This window comes from Dryobates pubescens, chromosome Z (genome assembly GCF_014839835.1).
Source record: "Dryobates pubescens isolate bDryPub1 chromosome Z, bDryPub1.pri, whole genome shotgun sequence".
In the NCBI taxonomy this organism is placed as follows: Eukaryota; Metazoa; Chordata; class Aves; order Piciformes; family Picidae; genus Dryobates; species Dryobates pubescens.
Window position 1 is genome coordinate 118,130,757 of NC_071657.1, and position 16,975 is coordinate 118,147,731.

General features: G+C 45.3%; 1 protein-coding gene across 2 annotated transcripts in view; it reads right to left on the reverse strand.

Annotated features, from left to right (window-relative positions):
- Nucleotides 1-16,975, reverse strand: part of PLXNA4 (plexin A4) — a 538,983-nt gene that overhangs the window by 165,957 nt on the left and 356,051 nt on the right. The gene's annotated exons all lie outside the window — the stretch shown is intronic.

Sequence of the window (16,975 nt, forward strand, 5' to 3'; positions counted from 1 at the left end):
ATTTTTATTTAACGGGTCTCAGCCAGGTTCCTTCCTGTGTTGACTCCAGTTGTTTCAAAAGGTTTTCTTATTCCTCATAAACTTTTCCTGCTCTGTTTTCTTAACTATGCATTGAAACTCTTTCTCTCTCTGTGCCTGGTTTTGCATTTGCACAAATGCTTCTGTAAAAATCTTGATTTTTAGCCTCTTATCTTCACAGCTTGTGTCCTTCCTTCAGGATTTCCCTCCTACTGTCTCCTTGCATTGCGAGCTGTGGCAACATCCCATTAGTATATTAAACAATAGCAGGAAACATTCTCTGGTCCTGGAGCCAAATGACATGGTCTGGTCACATTCATCCTAATAAAATCTATTAACTTCCCAAACACCTAGTGGAAGCCCTCCCTGACCTATTTAATTCCCAAACATGTCCAGGAATTGTTTGAAGGAGAGATAGTTTGCTCAAGCCAAACTATGTTCTAATGACTTTGAGGCACAATTAGTTGTCTTGCAGTGCCTAACAGCTTTCTCTGGATTTATTTACTAGTACCAAATACATGATATGGACCAGGACCTCAGGATTCCTCCCACTGAATTCTGTCTGGATGCCACATGCAACCTATTATCTCTCTGCTTTGCAGGCAAATCTCTGATCATTCCTCACTGTCCTCAGAAACACAACTACATGTTTACCTGCTGATCAAATCTCCTACCTTTCAGCTTGTTTGTCACCTCTGCCCCTGGAAGACATGTCCTTGGCATGAGGGACTGCATGGATATCATCTAGGGTGAGATCTTACCTATGTGGTCCTTTATCCTTTTTCCACCTGATAACCACAGGGTACAAGGTGTCTGTTTCTCTTAAATTTGTCATAAGGGAGCATCCCTTCCTCTAACCTAATGGAGGGATTCCTCTGCCACATTGCTGTAAGTTTCATTAGTGAATTTCCCTGTCACCTCAAGTCCTTCCACCTTGATTCCAAATACCAACACTTCTCACTAAGGAACATGAGCTGATAATACCATTTACACCTACAAAACATCTGCCCATGGGGCAAAAGCTGATGTTCTGTGCCATGACCCAAAGCCTCACTCTCTTCCTGGAACTTGCCAAAACATTAGGATTGTAATATCGGCAGGAAAATGTGAGGACCACAGGTAGTAGGGGAGGGACTCAGATAGCAGATAGAGGCTCTTCAATTTATATGCCAATCTTTAGGTGTGTGAGCTGAAACATGAGCTCCCTAGACAAGGGATTTATTCACTATGGTCACCCAGAGAACTCATTCACCTGCTCTAACACAAGGGCTCCATTCTGTTGACCACAGAGGATATCCAAGACAGCCACCTGTGGAAACTGACACAAAACCTATGGAGGACTTGGTGAAAGGGAAAAAAAAAGGCCACTAAATGTCTATGTTTTGGCAACTAAATGGAGCTCTGATTCTCTAGATTCCACTGATTCTACTTATAGGTGGGATCTCCTTGGGTTGTGATGGGGTTTCAGCATCCAGCTCATACAAAGATGTATGTTTGCAGCTCAAAATCAGAGTCCTGAGAAGAGCTGAAAAAGGGCTTCAGCTCTCACAGACACAGCACAGAGAGGTGGAAAGGATCATCTGATTCACACAGTACTTCTACAGGCAACCCCTCCTTAGCAACTTATACAGTGACATTATCAAGCTTTATCATAAAACTAGATTTATTTTTAGCACTCACCAAGCTCAGGGGAAGATTACTTCAGACACTCATTCTCCTCCCAGTCAAAAATCTTCTTCTAACTTACACACTAAATTCCCAATTTAAATTCATCCCCTCTTGGGCCAAGACTATCCCCATCTTTAACATCCTTTCTCTTTCATAGGCAACTAATCCCTACATCCACACCAACAGCAATCCTGCCTCTGACCATCTTTGCTTTCTGCATGCAATAGGACTCATGCAGTCTCTTCTTGCCCAATCAGCAATGTTAGCCCTTCTGAAAGCCTGCCCTGGCTCTGTTTTTTGGTTTAGTGTTTTGGGGTTTTTTTGTTTGTTTGTTTGTTTTTGTGAAGATAGGCTGAAAGAGTTGGAGTTGTACAGCCTGGGTAAGAGAAGGCTCCAGGCAGACATTGTTGTGGCCTTTCAGTACTTGGAAAGGCTGATAAGTAACCCTGGACAGACTTTTTAGTATGACCTGTTGTGACAGGACAAGGGGTGACGGTTTTACACTAAAGAGGGAGATTTAGACTAGGTCTGAGGAAGAAATTGTTTACACTGATGGTTATGAAACACTGGCAGAGGTTTCCCAGAGAGGTGGTAGATGCTCCATCCCTGGAAACATTCCAGGTCAGGTTGGACAAGGCTCTGAGTAAGGTGATCTAGTTGAAGACATTCCTGCTAACTGCAAGGGATTTGGAGTACGTGACCTTTAAAAGTCCTTTCCAATCCAAACCACTCTGTGATTCTAAGTCAATACGGGAAGACCCCTCATCCACATCACCACCCCATAGGGACATGTCTGTTTGTCTCTCTACCAACGCAGTTCTACATTCCTGCTCTGGAGTCCCTCCAGGGTTATGCCAATGCAACCCTGAACAGATTTTCTGCTCTGTTTGCATCCACACTGCTGGAGAAAGTGAGCTAACCTTCATGCCAGGTGTCCCAAGGGAATAGCTGCAGGAGTGGCAGGCAGGCCAACAAATTCCCTTGTACTTTCTGAGAGCTGTTTCATCTGCAAATAGCTCTGACATGACAGAGACAAGTTCCTGTTTCAGATATTTAAAGATATGGTCTAACACCGCTTGGCCTTAATTTCGGGCTTCAGCAAGCTATTGATTTCTTGATTCTTTATATTATGTTAATGATGTCATGATCGTATCAGAGCAGCAGTTTACTTCTGTAAAGCTCCAGAGTCTTTAATAGATACTGTTAGTACTAATTTATTTTGCTATAATTCATTCTGCTCATATTTTCCCTCTTTAGGGTGGCTTTGGATTTCTTTTTCATCAACAGTAAATTGCCTAAACATCCAGGCAAAGAGAAAAGTCAAAGCATTTACTTCCCCTATTAGTTTTTAATTTGGGAATGGGAAGAATGTGGAAGGCTGCCTTCATCAACTTGTCCCAAAGCAATATGAGATTAAGTATAACACTCAATAACTGGACTGATGTGTTTCTGAGATACTCAAGAGGCAACTGAATGATATCTTGTCGATTGGCCAGATAAGCTTATGCTATGGGTCTGCTCTCCTCCTTTTCTCACCAACCCTTCCAGATACTCCATCATTTAAAGCTAAGAGAAAATCTTCAAGATCATAGAATTGTAGAATGCATTGGGGGTTGGAAAGGACATCTAATGGTCATCAGTAAGCAGGTACATCCCCAATTAGATCAGATGTTTGTCTTCTGTCTTCAAGAGTAGGAGGGGAACAGCTAGCCAAGACTCATTGTTCTCCTAACAGTGCTATTAAGAATGAAGTCCTACCATGCAGAAAATCACATTGCTATCTTGGTATAGTCACCCAGAGTGACTGTAGAATTCAGATCACAGAATCACAGAATTATAGGGATTGAAAGGGACAGCTGGAGGTCCTTTAGTCCAACTGCCCTGCCAGAGTAGGTTCACCTAAAGTAGGTTGCACAGGACAGTGTCCAGGCAGGTTTTGAAAGCTTGCAGAGATGGAGACTCCACCATCTCTCTAGGCATCCTGTTCCAGTGCTCTACTACCCTCCAAGTAAATAGGTTTCTGCTCATGTTTAGACGGAACTTCCTATGTTTGAGTTTGTGCCCACTACCTCTTTTCCTGTCATGGGGCACCACTGAAAAAAAACCTGCCCCCATCCTCCCGATCCATACCTGAAAATAAACTTTATAAGATAATAGGCTTAAGATGGAGAAATTATTCTACTTTCTGCATTACTTGTACACTCAAAGGTAACTTGGCAGCTTGTTTGCAAGGAGTGGAGAAAAGCTAGGTAGCTGGCCACATCTCAGTGGTGCCTGTGATGGAGATGCGCTACTCTGATAACACCTTATCAGGCCAGGCAAGCTCCAAAAGACAAGGAACAGACAAAACAGGAAAGTGTTATCTGAACTGAAATCCTGCCCCTTTGCCCTGCACTAAATAATCCAGTGCCCATTTGGCAAGGCTGGCTGGCAAACACATCCCTTCCAAGCTTTTGCTGAAGGCAGAACACGTCTGGCTGCCTGTTCCCAGCTCCTGAGATGCCAAGAGAAAGGACAGATCATGGGGGCTCCAGCCTCTCTGCGGCAGTTGAGAAAGTCTGCAGACAAAAGTGTCACCTCTTTGTGGCAAAGGTTTAGGTCTGCAACAAAAGAAGTCCTAGTATCTTGTGGACACCTCATCTCTGAACCTTGAGAGTGAGTCCCAGTTAATATGTGAGGGCCTAAAGAGGCCTAAAGGTCCTTTCATTCGCACCCAGCTGCAGATGAGGCCATGTTTCGAACATCTGAACTATCCTGGACTGCTTTCTATTCCTGCTACCAAGGACTGAGGATCAGAAGGAAGGGGAAAAGGATGCAACTGCAACCAGAGGACAGCCTCTTGCAAAGATTCAGTTCCCAAAGCCCTCAAGAGCCAGTGCCCAGCACTGTCAGGCTTTGCAGTACATCTGCACATCTTGGTGCATATCATGATTGGGTTTTGCAGACTTTCGACCTCCCCAGACCTAGGAATCCATCAGGGATGGAAAAAAAGAAAAGAAACACCCTCTTCCACCCACCCCCCTAAAATGTACATTTAGCATCTGCACCAAGCTAACAAGGAAGAAGCCTTCCAGGCATGGGTGAGCTAGATTGAGACTATTTTCTTTACATGTCTCAATTAAAATGTAGATCTCATTTACTGCCTGGGGCCAGAGGGGCAGGAGGTACTGGGAATGAGATATGGGAAGGAGAAGCAAGACACAGGCACCTTGACTTCATTCCTCACTGTCCTGCCTGCCTTAACCCTTCTGATGCTACCTCTGCTCTAACAGTCAGACAAAGGCATGGGGTGATCTGGGTTCCTTGAGTTAAGCAAGGAAACACACGTCTGCACCTTGCCATGTCTACTAGGGATCTTCTGCTTTAGTTAAATGAACCCCTAGATGAAATTATCATTGTTATGGTTTGTAGCCAGTAATGTCTGGGAATCTGCAGTCTTCAAGTCCAGCTCTCTGCAAGACTTCTGCAAGCCAGTCATCATTGAAAGTGCTTTAAGATTTGGACTTCACATCTGTCTGTGAGGTGAGGAATTGTTACTCCTCTTCTATAAACAAGGGGCTAAACCACAAGGAAATTAAGTATTGCAGTCATTGTATGTTTGATAGAGTTATGCTGTTTTCTTCAATATCTACTAAAATACAATGGCACTTCCAGAGGGCACATGTTCTGAAGAAGTCTCTTTCTACACTGGGTGGTGAGGCAAGAAACCTAGAAGTAGGTGAGATAAATCTTATCCTAATCTGACTTGTCCAAAATAATGCAAAGTATTTATAGCAGCGCAGAGAAATTACTACTGCTCACTCTTGCCTAAGGAAAATTCTGTAACCATTGGATCATTCTGTCATAGAATCATAGAATCAACAAGGTTGGAAAAGACCTCAGAGATCATCAAGTCCAACCTATCACCCAACAGCTCATGACTAACTAAACCATGGCTTCAAGTGCCACGTCCAATCCTTTTTTGAACCCCTCCAGGGATGGTGACTCCGCCACCTCCCTGGGCAGCACATTCCAGTGGCCAATAACTCTTTCTGTGAAGAACTTTCTCCTCACCTCCAGCCTAAACCTCCCCTGGCAAGAGACTGGGTCCTCTTGTTCTGGTGCTGGTTGCCTGGGAGAAGAAACCAACCCCCACCTGTCTACAGCCTCCCTTCAGGTAGTTGTAGACAGCAATAAGGTCTTCCCTGAGTCTCCTCTTCTCCAGGCTAAACAACCCCAGCTCCCTCAGCCTCTCCTCGTAGGGCTTGTGCTCGAAGCCTCTCACCAGCCTCGTTGCCCTTCTCTGGACAGGTTCCAGTGTCTCAATATTCTTCTTAAATTGTCATCCCCATCTGAATATGCCATGGAGTCCAGAATTTCATTGTGGTATTCCAGTATTTATAGGGGGCCTAAAGAACAACGGGACAGTCTTTTTAGCAGGGCCTGTTGTGAGAGCACAAGGGATAATGGCTTTAAACTAAAAGGTTTAGATTAGATAAGAGGAACACATTCTTTATGCTGAGGGTGGTGAAACACCAGCCCAGATTGCCCAGAGAGGTGGTAGATGCCCCATTCCTGGAAATGTTCCAGGTTAGGTTGGGTGGGGCTCTCAGCAATCTCATCCACTTGGAGATGTCTCTGCTGACTGTATGGAGGTTTGTATAGATGAACTTCAAAGTCCATTTCCAACCCAAACCATTCTGTGATTCTATTTGGCTTTGGAATGGGTGGCAAGAAATTATGTTCCCGCCATTCATCCCTCATATAACCATGTCCCTGGCAGATGCTGGCCTGTGTTGGTGAGCCCAGGGGAGACCTGCAGCCTGCTGACCCCCAGGGCTTGCTCTTCACTACTGTGGTAACTGGCACAGTTTGTTAGCAAGACATTTACTTGAATACTGTGTTGCACTTGAGTGAGGGACTTCTATATCTTCACACAAGGCCAGAGACCAGGTTCCTGTAATTCCTGGAGCTAAAACCTCTGCATCTGCCTTGGTAGATGATTCTTGCTGTTGACAGTATGCTATTCAAAAGCTGCTGAAGGACATATCTGAAGCAGAAAAAGATGGAGGACAAGATATTTGAGAAAACAGAACAATGAGTTGCTCAGACCCACTCACTATACAAAAGAAATACATAGATTTCTGGGGACAGGAAGAAGAGATTATTATTGTAGCAAAGCAAGGAGGAACAGATGATCCTTGAGGTCACTTCCAACCTGGTGTTCTATGATTCTATGACCTTCTTCCAAAAAAATAAAGCTCCACAGCAGGATGAGGTAATTAACTTCAACCTCAGAAGTTTCCACGAATTCATACAACCTGCCTCCAGGACCACCATACTGCAAGGAGGGGAGATAAAATCTCCCTAGTACAGAGGCCAATTGAGAAAAGGTCTACCTCTGCTTTTAGGCATGAGTGCAGGGCTGTGTGGGAACAATAGGGAGAATTAGGGGCTGGAGACATGTGCAGGTGGCACATAAGGTTATTTGGTGTCAAGTCTCTTCCTGTGGGAGGGTGCAACAGAAGATTTTGGCATGTATTTTTGGGTAGGAGTGTGTGTGTGCAGATCTATGGAGAAGGTGAGTCTGAATAAAGAAAAACCTTGAAAGTTTGCTGTGCTTTTCTTTAAGAAGAAGAGCTTCCAGATCATCCTTCCCTTCTGAGATGTGCCACAGGTTGAGGGTGGTGAAATGTCACAGAAGAAAGAATGGAAGTGGAAGGCAGACCAACCCTTGCCCTGGGGAGAGCTCATTTGGTGTGCCATTTTCCCTTATTGGCAGATCATGGGCTGTGGAGGCACCAGGGAACATCTGACAGCAAGACGAGAGAGCAATTCCCTTGAAAACAGCCCAGCAACAGAGACAGTTTGCTGTATATCCATATGTCATGGCACTCACTGAGTGGCACAACCCTGCAGGAAACCCTAGACCTGCTTTACTGCAAATTAGGAGCTTGGAGGACTTTTAAAATCCATGTGAGGGAGGACTGAGACTCATCAAGCTGTAAGTCTCAGACCTGGTGTTTGGCCACCCTGAGAACATGTGGGGAGAGGACATCCAAAACTGGAGTTGGGCTCTATTTCACTTCACACATACAGGGGTATAAAGTCACTTGAGATGTCCTCAGATCCCCAACTGCTCTTCGTCTTATCTTCTAGAGGAAAAGTATCTGCTGTGGACTCTGTACCACACTTATGAACTCCAGGTGAACATCTCATATTGCAGTCTCTCTATGTTCTCCATACATCTGTTTAGGCACCTGAAATAAGTACTTATGTTGCCACTCCATTTTTAGGTCTCCTTGCTGTCTTTGTTAACCTCCAGTTTATAACCTAAGTCAGTGGACATCCTACCCCTGTGGCAGCCTCAGTAACTTTGCATCTCAGCTCCAGAGCACATCTGACAAGATCTCGATCAGGGTGGCCATACAACCTTTCCTTGTCCCTGTTCCCTCCCTAGCTGCTACCCTAGATATCTACTGTGGGATATCTGGATATGCTGTCCATCTCTGTGTAGCCTCTCAGAGCAAGGGCTATGCTGGAGTGACAAAGGTGTCCTTTATGTCAGGGAACCATCATACAGAAGGTCCTCTAGAAGACCCCTAGGCATCACCAAGCACCATTACCCCTTTCTCATTACACATTCTGAGACACCTCCCAGCCCATGACAGACCATGTGCTGTTTCACGTCAGAGAAGAAGAAACCCCAGAGATCTTTCTCTGCAAAGGCTGAACTTTCTGCAATGCTAAACCTGAGCTGCTTATATTTCTGTGGTGGAGACAAATCCCAAGTAGGACACCTAACTCACAGGGCTGCATCAGAAGAAAGCTTCTGCTGGAATCCACTGTACAAACTAATTATCTTCCTAGCCCTCCTCACTGCCCTCTAGCAAAATAAGCTAATCAAGGAAGAAGGCTGTTATCAAAACACATTTACCACACGCCTGCATCTTACAGCCCAAGGTGCCCAGTGCTGTCCCCAAGATGCCTCAGGCAGGCACAGCCACCAAGATAACCTGTGAAGGACACAGCTCTGTCCTGCATTGCTAGGTATAGTGGAGCAGTAAAAGTGCTCCCAAAAGGGGCACAATAGCATCTAGGTAATGGAAGAACATCAGTGGTGATGGATGCACAACATGCTGGTGTTAGCCATGGGTCACCTCTCCAGCACTAGCGATCAGATGTTCTACTCAAAGGCACAGGGCTGGTTCAGAGTGGTTTACTCAATGTCATCACCTGTCTGTAGTGAAATGGGATTCCCAGGAGCCTCTGTTTCACTCCAGGTTTTATCACCATCAACAGGCATGGTCCCTGTCCCAAGAATTTCCTCCTCTCTGGACTAAGAGCCCTGATCTCATTTCAAAAGGCCATTGGAGAGCTGTCACATTTGGGGCTATTTTCCTGTGCTCCACAGGAAAGGCAATGCCTAGGTGTGAAATGATGGGTACTTTAGCTATACCTCAGCAGACAGATTAAAGATTACCTGGGCTCAATGCAGAATGGGCCAATGTCACTCTACGGAGCCCCCCTGCTGCGCACTTCCCTCTGTGAGAAGGCTGAAATGCTGTCTCCAGTTTCAATAACTACCTGAGAAGAAGTGGGAATCACTCTGTGCCAAGGCCAATTGTGGGAAGATGACTCCACTTTCCCTTGCTATCAGATAGAAAAGGTTCACAGACCTTGGACAGGGCTGTCTGAGAAACAGCTGTGACCAGGGAGGCGTCAAACCAAGCTTGGAGACAAGACAGCTGGTTTACTCCTACCTTTGCCACAAACAACTGATTGGAGACTTTCAAACCAAATAAAAAGAGTTCAGATTTTGCATAATTACTTTCTCTCCCAGCTCATATGCTTTGCTCCCTATTTTGTGCAAACAGGATCTCTCTGGAGAAATGCCCCCAGTTACCTCAGACGTACAGTGGTATTGAATACAACAGTTGAAATAGGTCTGAGCTTCATCTCTGAAGGGGAAGGTCAGCCTAGCCGGATATAAGTTTCCAAGACAAAAGGTTTTGAGCTAAAAGTTCTTCTTGTGGCTAATTCTCAATGAGATCAGTGAGGGGCCACCAAGAGAGGTGGCAGATGTCCCATCCTTGGAAACATTCAAGGTCAGTTGCTTGGGGACTTTAAGCAACCTGGTCTAGTTAAAGATGTCCCTGCTCACTGCAGAGGGGTTGAACTGGGTGACCTTTGAATGTACTTTCCAACCTAAACCATTCTATTACTGTAAGATTAGGACAACTGTCATGTACCTTTGACATGTAAAGAGTTTGCCAGGTGCACGAAGACACCAGAAGCTGGCCCATGGCAATACAACACTAAGGCAGGAAAGGACAGAAATTATTGCAGAGACATTCTTCATTCCAAGCAAATACAAAACACATGCAAATTGCTTCCTTACAGAAGGGATTTGGGATTGCACCTTGGGCCATAACAACATGGGGAGTACAAAGCAGACACAGCTGTGGTCCTAGTGTCTCACGGTGGAGGCTGAGTGCCCACAGGAACACAAGCCCCTGCACGAATCAGTGAATCACTCTTTTCTCACTATTCATTTGAGCTCACAGTGGCAGAGGATTGGATGGAATATTCCACCCTCTGAAACCAGCTCCATAATCACAAAATCACAGAACTGCCCAGTTTGAAAAAGACCTTTAAGATCATCAAGTCCAACCATAAGCCTAACACTCACCAGTCCTTGACTAAACCATATCCCTAAGCACTGTGACTCTTAAATACCTCCAGGGAATGTGACTCCACCACCTTCCTGAGCAGCCTGTTCCAATGCCTGATAATCCTTTCTGTGAAGAAATTTTTCTTAATATCCAACCTTAACTTCCCTTGGTGCAACTTGAGGCCATTTCCTCTTGCTCTGTCATTTGTAACTTGGTTGAACAGACCTCTGTACAACCTCCTTTGAGGTACTTGTAGAGATCAAGAAGGTCTTCCCTGAGCCTCCTTTTTTTCTCCAGGGTAAACAACCCCAATTCCATCAGCTACTCCCCACAAGACTTGCGCTCAGCAGCTTCATTGCCCTTCTTTGGACACCCTCCAGAACCTCAGCGTCCTTCTTGTAGTGAGAGGCCCAAAACTGAACACAGTATTCAAGGCACAGCCTCACCAGTGTCAAGTGCAGGGGTAGGATCACATCCCTAGCCCTGCTGCTCACACCATTCCTGATACAGGCCAGGATGCATCCCCAGGATACAATTCCCTTCCCCACATAGCACTTGAGATATCCTTCTCCACTTGTGCAAGTGGGAGGAAAAGACTGGGAAGAAAAGGAATGAAGTTAAAGGGGAAAAGAAAGATTAAAAACTCAGCCTGAAAGACAGTCACAGTCTTTCAGATGGCAGAAAGTCAAGCAAGCAAAAGACCCTTCACAAAAGGTCTTATTGCAGCATCTATAGGCAGCTTAGGTTACCTGAGACTCTCTAGTGATTCGGAAGACTTTGACCAAGAAAGTTAAAGCCAGGGACGATCAATGAGGCTCTGCAAGCAGCATCGGATCAGGTTACCTGCTGAGAGGAGACAGCAGGAGCTGCACTTTGTAACTTTCTCTATTTTCTCTTTTTTTTTCCCCTGGCCTGGCAATGAGTCTGAGCATAGAAAACAAACCTCCCTCCCTCATTGACACTAATCCCTCACTCCCTAGAAAACCACTGGTTTAAGTGCTTTTTTTTCCCCTCCTCCATAGCATGTTAAAAATGAGAATTGTAATTTCTAGGTACACAAGTGTTCTGTAACTCTGTGGCAGATGGAAAGAGCTGGAGAGCAGAAGGACAACTTCTTAGATACTGGGGTAGGTGTCTGCTGCCAGAGGCCAGCATAAAACCCTTCTGAACAGGGTCATCCTTTTGTGGGGAAACAAAAAATCATCATATATGGCCTCTCATGTGTCTCATAAACACTCTTTCTATTGCTGCAGCTGTCCAGTTAATCTAGTCCTGAATCACAGAATTGCTTGAGTTGAAAAGGACCTTAGGGATCACCTAGTTCTCATGCCCCTGCAATGTGCAGGACATCTCCACTATAACAGGTTGCTCAAAGCCTCATCCAGTCTGCTTTTAAACAATTCCCAGGATGAGGCATCCAGAAACTTCTCTGGGCAATCCATTCCAGTGTCTCACCACCCTCATATTAAAGAATTTCTTCCTAATGTCTAATCTAAATGCACCCTGCTCTAGTTTAAAAGCATTGCTTCTTGTCCTATTGCTACAGACCCTTTTAAATAGTCCCTCTCCAGCTTCTCTGTAGGCCCTCTTCAGGTAATGAAAGGCTACTGTAAGATCTCCCCAGAGCCTTCTCTTCTCCAGGCTGAACAGAGTAATTGTGCATACCAGAGTTTGGCCATTCTTTGACTAAACAGAAGGATTGGGAAGGTGGCTGGTAATGGTCCATATCTAAGAATCTTCTGTCACTGTTTAATTCACAGGGTGAGGATGCCTAGAGGAGGCCACTGTTTCCTATTCTCAAAGTTAAGGAGTAGGGGGACTTTGGGCATTTGCTCTGCAAATATGATGCAACTAGGGTGCAAAGCCAATAATGCTAGTTTGGGCTACCAGGTGAGGTTTTCAGGTACCAGAAGGACACACAAAGGACAGGAGCAACTCCCCACAGATGAGCAGAGGTGTGCAGAGAGCAAAGCCAAGTAGAGCAGATTCACCTTTAGGAATACTAGGACAATAGTCATGTAGTTTCTCCCAGGTATATGAAGGCACCAAGAACTGATCCATGGCAAGACAATGATAAGGCAGGAAGGATACAGGAGGATACAGAATCACAGAATCAACCAGGTTGGAAGAGACATCCAAGCTCATTGAGTCCAACCTATCACACAACCCCAACTAATCGAGTAGACCATGGCACTAAGTGCCTCATCCAGTCTTCTTAAACACCTCTAGGGACACTGACCCCACCACTTTCCTGGGCAGCCCATTCCAATGGCCAATCACTCTTTCTGTGAAGAACTTCTTTCTAAGATCAAGCCTAAACTTCCCCCTGCACAGCTTGAGACTGCAGAGGTAGCAGAGCCAGTTCCTGGCTCTTCTATCTCCATGGTAGGAGAGACTGGTGATGCTTAAACAAACCCTTTTCCCTCTGCAGCAAATGTTAGTTTCTCCAAACCAAGAGTGTTTCTTGACAGCCTGTTTTGCACAGTCTCTAGAGCTGGTAAAGTCTTCTGAGGGAGAAAGAAATCACAGATGCCCAAATGTTTAATTTTAATGAAAAAAAGAAAAAAAAATAAGTAATGCTTCATTTCAGAATGACTTTTTACTTCAAAGTTTCAAGCAGTTTACTAGTACTTGCAATAAAATCTCAAAAAAAGGAACTCCTTAGGTCTAAATGAATCATTCTCCAATTACTAAATGGTACCAGTTCATTCTAAAATGGCTTTCAAGAACATTTCTTACTAAAAAAATGATTGGTCCACTGCAAGCTAGAAAGAAAAATTTGAAACACCACAAATCCTTCCAGAAAATGGGACTACTTGCCTCTGTGATCGCAGCTCATGACCTGCTGGCCAAGGAAACCCCATAACATTAAGAGCACATCCTAAATGTAGAAGGAGCCTTGTGCCTTGGGGCAGCATCCTTCCTTAGGGACAGGTTGTGAAAATTCAACTATTCATCTCAGAATTAGACAGAGGCTATGTGAGGGTGAAATGAGGCAGCACAGCTAAAATCTAGGGGCTCCAGATAACACAGCAGAGCCTGGGACAGGTTCCTTCTGCACCCCACAAAGTTAGCGTATTTCCCCTATAGTGGATGCGCTATCTCCCTATAGGGTTGCTGCTGCTGTCGGCCCCTAATATCCATTTTGCTGGCAGCTGGGGCATTAAACACAACCCACAAACACTGTACAGTGGTGAAAACCTGTGTGGTCACCATATGCCCATGGATCAGTTCTTGTGCCTGTCTCCTCTGAAGCTGATGCTAGGGTAGGCTGGGATAGCGAGGGCTCATTCAGCTGCTGAAAGGTTTATCCTCCAACTCAAGGGAAAGAGACTCAGCTATCTCTGCCTTTCTACACATGAGGGGGAAAAGAGGTAAAGGAGAGTAAGAATTTGAATATGGATGGAGGAAAAAAGAACTTGCTGGGGGTTGGTCAGTTACTGGATGGCATTTCTGAATGCTGCTGCATCAGACATAGGAAGAAGGTGCAATTAATTTCAGGCTTGAAGAAAACTTTGCACTTCTCTCATCCCCCTCTGCAGCCCCCAGTTTGGGCTGGTGACATTGCTTTGACCTTGCAGCCAGGCACTGTGTTCCTTCATGCCAGCTATTAGCTTTTCATCCTGGTTCCTCCCCACTGCTCCCACCCTGGCCCTTCTCCCTTCCCTGGAGACCTGTGAAGCAACCCAGCGCCACATTTTCAATTTACACCAACTAAATGATTCATCATTGCCTAAAGAGGCTTGAACAGAGCCCAGGAGAGGAGCAAAGCTAGAGCTGGGGAAGTGGGGGGTGGGACAAGATCGGAGCTAAAGATACAGAGATGAAAAGCTCCGGTGACCTGCTCTGTATCGGCTCTCCTCTTCTTGGAGCAGAAGCCAATCAATCCTCCCCTCCTCTTTTCTCCTGCAGCCGTCTGTGGGTCTGTCTCTCAGCAGACTCAAGTTTCTCGGTGTAAGGTTAGGACAGCAGAGCCGTGGAAATTGATTCCTGAACCCTGGCAGACTGCCCTCGGTGCAGACAGCCCAGCTCTGCCGTGACACAATGGATGGAGAGCTGTCCCCAGGCGTCCCCAGACCTCTCATATGGAGGGAGCTGAGGCTGGCTTCGAAATGGGGATTCTGGGGAAAAAGATTTGCATCAGCCCTTCAAGTGTAAACTCCAAAATCAGACAGACAAAAAGGTACATTCTGTATCCCAGTGGTAATTTTCACCTCTCTCCCAGTCTACCGCTGTTCCTCTTGATGGTTTATACTGGAGGGGACAGATGGGTGAACAGCATGACTTTGCCTACAGGCAACCTGGTTACCAGGTCTTGCACAACCCCACTGCCTCCTCGTTTCTTTCCACAAAACAGCTCCCACATCAGCATGGCTGGATTCAGCTGAGCACTGGGAAGCCCTTGGGATTCCTGGCTGGGAGGGAAGAGGGAAGAGTTATACTCACAAGGGGAAATACTTATGGGACATTTCTCTGGAGATCCTCCTGCAGGAGATGCATCCCACTGGAGGCTAAGTCTGTTAATGACTCTTATGGGGTTCTGATGTGCAAAAATTCTCATTAGAGGCTTAGTATTATGGCACTTTTACCCTGAATACGCTGCACAGCCAAACCTTGTTCATGGGATGTAACAGCATCCCACTGAGCAGGGCTCTTGTGACAGGACAAGGGGTGACAGTTTTAAACTAAAAGAGGAGAGATTCAAACTAGACAGATGGAAAACATTTTTTATGTTGAGGGTGGTGAAACACTGGCCAACTGAAACACAAGTTGCCCAGAGAGGTAGTAAATGCCCCATCTTTGGAATAATTCAAGGTCAGGTTCTTTGTGGCTCTGAGCAACTAATATAGTTGAAGATGCCCCTGCTCATTGTAAGGGGATTCAACTAGAACTTTAAAGCCTCTTGCAATGCAAATGATTCTAGGATTCTAGAATTCTGTGATAATTGGCTCCTCTGCTCTCAGGACTACCTAAAAAGATGAAGAAAACGAGACTCAGAGAGGAACATCCAAGGCTACACTGAAAACCACTTCCAAGCTAGCAATGGAAAACAAATTTCATGGCTGCAATGGAAATTAGGTAGAAGGAATAGACCAGAGTGGGATTTGATAACATTTGTCCTCCAGCTGCTCCCAAAAAGTCCACAAGGAATTAACCTCAGTGACCTGGCTGCAAGGTACATAAATAAGAAGTGCCTCATTTTTCCAGATAAGGAAACAGAGGTTAAGTGACCTGAGGGAGGAGGGCATGGGGATCCTGCCATCAACCAGGTCCAGACTGTGAAGACAAACTTCAGGAAGGAGCAAGTCTGTACAAGGGTTTCTTCTGAGTCAATGCTGCCACCCTCACTCATCACCAGCCATAGAATCACAGATGAGTAGAATGGTTTGGGTTGGATGGGACATTAAAGATTATCTAGTTCCATGTCCTCTGCCATGGATAGGGGTACCTCCTACTAGACCATGCTTACCTATCATATTTCCTCCACAATGAGCTGCTGAGAAATCTTCAATTGTCTTTGTCCCTTTTCCTCCTTTTGGGGATTTATTGGTGGATGCATTGATTGCTTGTTGCCACTGACCCTGGGCCTCAGGACAATGAAATATCTAGCATTGCTGTGGTACAATCAACAGCCAAATTCATGCTTTCTTGTACCATTTGCACATAGTCTACACAGTCCCTCCACTGACAGCAAGACATACAATGCTCTGTTGAGCAGACATAGGAAAAGATGAGATGGGAGCTAAGAGCTGCATAATAACTGGAAACATTCCCAGGTCAGCAGGGCCAAAGTTTCATGGGTTCATGCCTATTAGACCATGAAGGTAGGCAGGACTGGTTTACCTAGAACTCCTTGAACTGTTCCAGAGCCTGAGTCAAGTTTTTGGACAAGTTTTGGGATGGATCCTCTCGATCTGATCTGAAACTACATAAAGTGTTGTGGCTTTAAATGAGGGTCTGCGAGATAAAGAGCATCCACAGAAGTTTGGAATATGGTACAGATTTGTTCCCCATTCTTCTGTTCCAGAAAGGCCAGGTAGGAAAGAGGATTGCTTCAATTGGATCATTCTCTCCAACAGGAGAGTTTACAATGCAACAGGAAGAATTCAGAGGTGAACTCAGAAGCAGAAGATAGACATACTGCAATAGCAGGGTCCATCAGAAAAACCTTTCATCACTGCCAAGGACACTATGAGACTTGGAGTGACAGCGCCCTGCAGAGCCACACTCAGCTGGAAATGTTTGGTTAGACATATTCAATGCACTTTCCTGCCACTCCCTCTGCTGAGAGGTTCTTGGCAAATGAGACCACCTTGCCACTCATAGCTAGGAGTTCAGCCAACCTGACACCTCCCTCTCCACAGCTGTGGCAGAGGGGTCTCTGTAGGAAAATCTTGATCACTGGCAGTGAAGGGTGTAGAGCAGAAACTTGAAGATCAATAGCATCATTAAAAAGCCTATGGAAAATAAAGTCAATTAACTAATGTGCCAGCCCTGATGATACCTGGATCCAGTGCTCCTTCAGAGGCTCTGGATAGGCCAGTACTGTAGAATAGTGAAATGGTGAAATGAAGTCCCTTCTTGGCCTGTTAGAAGTCTAAGAATGTGGAGACACGGATAAATTTGCTTATCAT